This window comes from Marmota marmota, unplaced genomic scaffold (genome assembly GCF_001458135.2).
Source record: "Marmota marmota marmota unplaced genomic scaffold, marMar, whole genome shotgun sequence".
In the NCBI taxonomy this organism is placed as follows: Eukaryota; Metazoa; Chordata; class Mammalia; order Rodentia; family Sciuridae; genus Marmota; species Marmota marmota.
The window spans coordinates 39,361,909-39,362,427 of NW_026000037.1; positions in this window are offsets into that span (position 1 = coordinate 39,361,909).

A 519-nucleotide genomic window follows, 5' to 3' on the forward strand; every position below is an offset into this window, starting at 1 on the left:
AGGCAGGAAAGAAACATGGACCTCTGTGCTATAGCTGCAGGGAACTGAATTCTACCAACAACCTCAATGAGCTTTGATGGGATTCATTCCCAGAGCCTTATGCAATGCCAAATAAGACTCAGTTGAGTTCCTGTGGAGCACAGATAACTCAAGGTCATTCAGCCATAGATCAGGTAATTTCAGGCTGCAATTCGCCTGCGGCTTGCAGAAAGATTGCTAGGGTTCAGCGCCTGGGTGCTTCTTAGAACCTGATCTTATCGGAGAGAACACCAAGCGCGGGACGGCCGAGTTCCGGCTCCCGGAACTGAGCCCGCGGGGACTGCTTCTTGGAGCTTACACTTATAGGAGCTTACACCGAGCACGGAGCGGCCGAGTTCCGGCTCCCGGAACTTCCCTGGACCGGGGCTAGGAGCCCGCGGAAACTGCTTCTCGGTCCGGGTCCTGCTGAGGGCCGGTCAGGACTCACCCGTTGCTTTGGTTGCCCGGCAAGGGGAACGAAATGCTGCCATTCGCATAGGA